The sequence below is a fragment of the Otolemur garnettii genome, unplaced genomic scaffold (assembly GCF_000181295.1).
Source record: "Otolemur garnettii isolate 467f Iridium unplaced genomic scaffold, OtoGar3 scaffold00011, whole genome shotgun sequence".
NCBI lineage: Eukaryota > Metazoa > Chordata > Mammalia > Primates > Galagidae > Otolemur > Otolemur garnettii.
Window position 1 is genome coordinate 7544602 of NW_003852406.1, and position 6909 is coordinate 7551510.

At 36.1% G+C, this 6909-nt stretch overlaps 1 pseudogene; it reads left to right on the forward strand.

The window, feature by feature from the left end:
- The window catches only part of LOC100944152, a 4628-nt pseudogene extending 4178 nt beyond the window's left edge, over nucleotides 1-450 (forward strand).
- Nucleotides 451-6909: the final 6459 nt, after the last annotated feature.

Below are 6909 nucleotides of genomic sequence, written 5' to 3' on the forward strand. Positions count from 1 at the left end.
ATATAATTTATATATAATTTTATATATGTCTATACTCCCCATCCCCAGCCTTCTCAAAACTGCCTGAGGATAAAGCAATTCATTTTCTCTCTATCATCCTTGGCTCTCCTCTTGTTTTTAAAATAAACTTTTAAAAAAGTAAAAAAAAAAAAGTCACTCTTGCTATTTCTTTTTCTTAGAGTTGGAACATTCCTTGGACCAGGTGTTGGTATTTCAGGACTCCCCCAGCAGCCAAGCCCCTCTCTTTTTTTCCTCCTCCCCCTCCCACCCTGGCTCAGCTCCCTGCACCCTACCCATCCCCTCTCCCAGGACTGGTCTGATCTGTTGTCTTTTCATCTGTTCAAGAGGAGATTGAAATTGAAAACAAAATGAGAACAAAACAAAACAAAATTGTATGGCAATTTTTACTTTTTATCACTCGTTTTTAACTTCACAAATAAATGATGACAAAATCTCAAAAAAAGAAAAAAAGAAGACATTTCAATTTTAAGTATTTATGCACCCAACTTAAATGTTCCCAGATTTATGAAACAGACCTAGATGGGTCTAAGCAGTATGCTATCCCATAACACCATAATAGTCATGGACTTTAACACCTCTCTGACAGAAGTGGACAGATCCTCTAAATAAACAACCCAAAGATACAAAGGACTTAAATTTGACCCTAGAACAAATGGGATTAATAGACATATATAGGACACACCATCCCAAAGCTAAAGAATATACATTTCTCTCATCAGCCCATGGTACATTATAGAGGATTAAACATCATACTTACTACAACAGTCACCAATATCGTAACTCATCTGAGGAATTACTGCGAACAAGACATTCTCCTGGCAAGCCTGGAAATCTCTTATAACTTGGAAGGCAAGCCACCAAGTAACTCTGTAATCCTGGAGGAGCAAAGTTCAGTGCTATAGTAGTAAGGCAATTATTATTAAACATTAAGCATTTTATGACAGTTCCTTAAAGGATTAGTGGAGAAAAATTGCATTTAGTATTTTGAATATCATTTCCTTACCACTCTTGAAGATCATTTCCTTGAGTACATACTCTGTTGGCACCTATGAGATCATTTTCATGAGCATGCAGCCCCTGCATGTCTTTGCTTAGTAATCTTTCCACCTATTATGTATCTTCCCAATAAAAGGACTCTGCAAGAAGTGCTCAGTGCTTTCCTGCACCTATGGTTAGCCTCACCTCTTGCAGCATGTACTGTCAATCAGTGTCTCACGTGATCATTTATGTGGTTGCAAAAGTACATAGTTCAAAATAGATCTCAACAAAATTAAAAGAAAAGAAATTATATTATGTCTCTTCTTAAACCATAAGGCAATAAAGGTAGAACTCAACTCCAACAAAAAGGTTCATCCACACAAAGACTTGGAAATTAAACAACCTTATGCTGAATGGTAGTTGGGTTTAGGAAGAGATAAAAGAGGAAATTGTGAAATTTCTCAAACATAACAACAAAGACACAAGTTACCAAAAACTGTGGGATACAGCAAAAGCAATCTTAAGAAGGAAATTTATCACATTAGATGCTTACGTTTGAAAAACAGAAAGAACACCTCGACACACTCATGAACCCTATTATGGAATTGGAAAAAGAACGATCTAATCCTAAACCCAGCAGAAGAAATAACCAAAATTAAATCAGACACTAATTAAATTGAAAACAAAAGAATCATTCAGAACATTAATGAAATAAGAAGTTGGGTTTTTTGAAAAAAAATAAAATTTATAAACCTTTGGCCAGATTAACTAGAAACAGAAATGTGAAATCTCTAATAACCTCAATCAGAAATGATAAAGTGTAAATAACAGATGCCATAGAGATATAAGAGATATCTCTGAGTACTACAGAGATATGTAGTACTCTGGGCATGGTGGCTCATACCTATAATCCTAACACTCTGGGAGGCAGAGGTGGGTGGATTGTCCTGGGTACACAGGCTCAAGACCAGCCTGAGCCAGAGTAAGACCTCATATCTAAAAATAACCAGGGATTGTGGTGGTCACCTGTAGTTCCAGCTACTTGGGAGGCTGAGGCAAGAGAATTGCTTGAGCCCAAGAGTTAGATGTTGCTGTGAGCCATGATACCACAGCACTCTACTAAGGATGACAAAGTAAGACTCTATTTCAAAAAAAGGAAAAAAAGAAAGAAACTCTATGCCCAGAAATTTCACAATGTGAAAGAAATGATCAATACCTAGAATTGAATCATACCCTCTCCCTAGACTTAACCAGAAGAAATAGGTCTCCTGAACAGACCAGTTTAAAGCACTGAGATTGAAGAAACAATAAGAAATCTCCCATCAAAAAAATTCCCTAGTCCAGATGGCTTCACACCAAAATTCTATCAAACCTTCAAAGAAGAGCTTATACCCACACTGCAGAAATTACTCCAAAAAATTGAGAAGGAAGGAATCTTCCTCAACACGTTCTATGAAGCAAACATCACCCTCATACCAAAAACCAGGAAAAGACCCAATCAAAAAGGAGAATTTCAGACCAATTTCACTCATGAATATAGATGCAAAAATTCTCAATAAAATTCTAGCCAATAGATTACAGCTACACATTAAGAAAATCATTCATCACAACCAAGCAGATCTCTGGAGGTGGGATTCAAGGCTAGTTTAACATACTCTTAAACATAATTCACCACATCAACAGAGGCAAAATCAAAGACCATATGATCCTCTCTATAGATGCAGAAAAAGCATTCAATAAAATTCAACATATTTTTCTAACGAGAACACTTAAGAATATAGGAATAGGTGGCACATTTCTTAATATGATTGAAACCATCTATGACAAACCCACAGCTAATATTATACTGAATGGAATAAAACTGAAAGCTTTTTCACTTAAAACAGGAACCAGACAAGGTTGTCCTCTATCACCACTACTATTCAACACAGTGTTGGAAGTTCTAGCCAATACAATCAGGCAAAAGACAGAAAAAATGGATATCCAAATGGGTGCAGAAGAGGTCAAACGCTCACTCTTTGCTGATGACATAATCTTATACATAGAGAACCCAAAAGACTCGACTACAAGACTCCTGGAAGTGATCAAAAAAATACAGCAATGTCTCAGGATATAAAATCAATGTCCACAAATCAGTAGCCTTTGTATATGCCAATAACAGCCAAAATGTGAAGCTAATCAAGGATACAATTCCCTTCAGAATAGCTTTGAAAAAAATGGAATATCTAGGAATAAACCTAACAAAAGAGGTGAAAAACCTCTACAAAGAAAATTACAAAACCCTAAGAAACTAGGCATCTACCCAGAAGAAAAAAAGTCAGTTTATCATAAGGACATTTGCACTAGACTGTTTATTGCTGCTCAATTTACAATTGCCACATTGTGGAAACAACTTAAATTCTCACCAATACATGAATGGATTAACAAATTGTGGTATATGTATACAAAAAAGTGGTGTGGTATATATATACAAAAATGGTACTTTACATCTTTTGTATTAACCTGAATGGAGGTGAACCAAATTTTTCTTAGTAAACATCACAAGAATGGAGAAGCAAGAATCCAATCTACTCAATTCTGATATGAGGACAAATGATGCCAGTACATGGTGAGGGGGATGAAGGAATGGGGGAGTGGAGAGAGGGAAAGAGGAAGGGTGGAGGGTCATGGTGTGTGACACACCTCTTGGGGGAGGTACACAATTATAAGAGGGACTTTACCTTACAAATGCAAGCAGTATAACCTGGTTCTTTGTACCCTCAATGAATCCCCAACAATAAAAAATAAAACAAAACAAAAATAAATAACAGATTTTAATAAATGGAAGAATATGCCATGCTCCTGGTTGGGAAGAACCAACATTGTCAGAATGTCTATAATTCCCAAAGAAATCTACAGATTCAATACAAGTCCCATTAAAATGACACCATCATACTTTCAAGATTTGGAAAAAAATAATTTTTCATTTTGTATGGAACCAGAAGAAACCTTGTATAGCCAAGGCAATTCTTAGTAATAAAAATAAAACCAGGGGTATCTCTCTACCAGATTTTAGGCTCTACTACAAGTCCATAGAGATAAAAACAGCATGGTATTGGCACAAAAACAGAGACATTGACATTTGGAACTGAATAGAAAACCATGAAATGAAACTAACATCCTACAGCCCCCTGATCTTTGATAAACCAAACAGGACCATACACTGGGGGAAAGAATTCCTGTTCAATAAATGGTGTTAGGAGAACTACATAACCACGTGAGAAAGACTGAAACTGGACCCACACCTCTTACTACTTACAAAACTTGATTCAAGATGGAGAAAAGTTTTAAGTCTCAAGCATGAAACAAGAAAAATCCTCAAAGAAAGTGTGGGAAAAACACTTGAAGATATTGGCCTGGGGAAAGACTTTATGAAGAAGACTTCTGTAGCAATTTCAACAATAAAATTTAAAAAATGGGACTTAATTAAACTGAAAAACTTCTGTACATCTCAGGAAACAACAAAATAAAACAAACTTCAGAACGGAAAGACATATTTGTATATTATGAATCGAACATAAGCTTGATAACTAGGATCTACAGAGAACTCAAATTAATCAACAATAAAAGAGCAAACAATCCCATCTACTGTTGGGCAAGAGATATGAACAGAACCTTCTCTGATGAATACAGATGAATGGCTAATAAACATTTGAAAAATGTTCATCATCCCTGATCATCAGAGAAATGCAAATCAAAACCACACTGAGCTAACAGCTAACTTCAGTAATAACCTACACCACAAAATCTCTCAAAGCTGCAGATGCTGGCATGGATGTGGTGAGAAAGTTTCACTTTTACACTGCTGGTGGGACTGCTAAACTAATACAACTTTTTTGGAAGGAAATATGGAGAATACTCAAATAACTCAAAATTAGACCTCCCATTTGATCCCGCAATCCCATTACTAGGCATCTACACAGACAAAAAAAAAAAAAAATCATTTTATCATAAGGACATTTGCACTAGACTTTTTATCGCAGCTCAATTTATAATTGCCAAAATGTAGAAACAGCCTAAATGCCCACCAACCCGGGAATGGATTAACAAGCTGTGGTATATGTATACCATGGAATCCTCTCCAGCCACTAAAAAAGAGGAGACTTTAAATCTTTTGTATTAACCTGGATGGAGTTGAAACACATTCTTCCTAGTGAAGCATTACAAGAAGGGAGAAGCAAGAATCCAATCTACTCAATTCTAATATGAAGGCAGTAAATGAGCTAGTGCAAAATTGGGGGTAGGGGATGAGGGAACAGGGAGAGGGGAGAAGGGTGGGGAATGGGGAGGGATACAATTATAAGAGGGACTTTATCTAACAAACACAGTCAGGGTAACCTAACTCTTTGTACCCTCAATGAATCCCAAACAATAAAAGAAAAATAAAAGGAAGCACAAAAAAATAACCCTGTACATGGAACTTTTCCATTATAAGGTGAACTTTCCTGGCAAATTACTGAGGCAGCAGTAGCTTGTCAAAACAGTGGCCTGTATAAACAAACGCTTAATAAAATAATGCATAAAAACGCATTATATCAAATCTGTCAAAAAAGATTCTCAAGGGTATTTGCTGACTAGCCACTTAATACTGTATAAGGTTTTATGCTTACGTTAGTATTTTTGCACTAAAAAATAGAATGCAACAGTGACACCAATTACCAATACTTGAGCACAGAAAAACAAGTTAGAACATCACCGAAAAGCACCAGAATCAGAGAAGATGCGACAAATGCATAGCCCAAATCTCTCATCTAAAAACAAAAATCAAGCAGAGACACGGACAACTACATGAGCACTCTCAACTCCAGTAGCTAATTCTGCTTAGTTTCTGAGTGTGAGTTCTTCACCCGTTCTGCCTTCCAGAAGGCCCAGCCTACCTCAAGGAGTAGGACAGTGACCAGCTATAGTGAGAGTCACAGGATGGTTATCAGTGGAGATCTCCCCCAGCTGTAACATCAGCAAAGAGTCTAAAAACAGACTGCTCATCCAGGGAGGAGCCAGTAGAGTGTCCCTTGTCCCACAACTTCTCACACCCTAGATGCCATCCCAGATTAATCGGCTCTTGGCCAGGGGACAGACCACAGAGGATGTTAGGAAATGGTGGAGCATTCTAGTCACATTTCCTCCCATAGGCCAGAGCTACCTTATGCATTAAAGGATAATAAATTTGTGAAGGCAGTCTCTGCCTTCTTGCTTAAAGTTTTCCCAACACTGTGATCTCAAATTTTTACAGCCAGGCCATAAAAATGTTAATATCAGTGAAATAAGCATTTCCACATAGTGCTAGTGAAAGTATAATTTGGTCCACCCTTGCAAGAGGATGAAAGACATGCATGCACTAAGACATAGTAATTCTACATTAAGGAACTTGTCCTTAGGCAATCACCAAAGATTTGATCAAAGCATTAATTAGGTTATTATTTAACCTAAGAGCAAAGATGTAGAAATAATTTAATAAAAGTAGAGGATTAAATAAATTGTACTAGGTCAACAGAATTAAATATTATTAAGCATGAAAAGTATACTTCTTAAATACAATATTTAAGGTCATGGGAGATGTTAAGAATAATTAAACTGAAAAATCAGCATATAAAATTCAATATATCATTATTCTTTTAAAATAAATGTGTAAAATTCATGTGTGCATGGGGTAAAGCGTAGAACACACAATTTTTAGTATTGGCTATTTTTAGTATTGGCTATCTCTCCACGATGGGATTAGTGATGTTAATTTCTGTCTTTAGACTATTTTCAGTAGTTGACAAAATGTTATAAACAACATGAGGAATAACAGGCATATTATATATTCATTAAATACATATTGAATGATAAAAATTATTCTAAGATCAAGAAAAAGTGATGGTCAAAAAC